Source organism: Nannospalax galili, unplaced genomic scaffold (genome assembly GCF_000622305.1).
Source record: "Nannospalax galili isolate Female #2095 unplaced genomic scaffold, S.galili_v1.0 scaffold39, whole genome shotgun sequence".
Classification (NCBI taxonomy): domain Eukaryota; kingdom Metazoa; phylum Chordata; class Mammalia; order Rodentia; family Spalacidae; genus Nannospalax; species Nannospalax galili.
In genome coordinates this window covers 902,879-903,132 of record NW_008346683.1, presented here as the reverse complement: position 1 = coordinate 903,132, position 254 = coordinate 902,879, and positions in this window count along the sequence as shown.

The window sequence follows — 254 nt, the reverse complement described above, 5'->3', positions numbered from 1 at the left end:
CCACGCAAAACCTGCCGACCCGTTTGCAGTCCCAGAGGATTACAAGGGAGAGACCTGGAAGGCATCCCCACACCCTTCGAATCTATTCAAGCTCCGGGTCCACGAGACCCTTCCTGCTAACCTGTCTATTGTTGACATTGAACTGCTTATCGGCTGATGGCACCTTTCCTGCAAGTAACATAAATCCCCATATGCCCCTTAGCACTATCCCCCCAGATACCTGTGAGCTGGCCGACCAGAACCCATGACTGGGC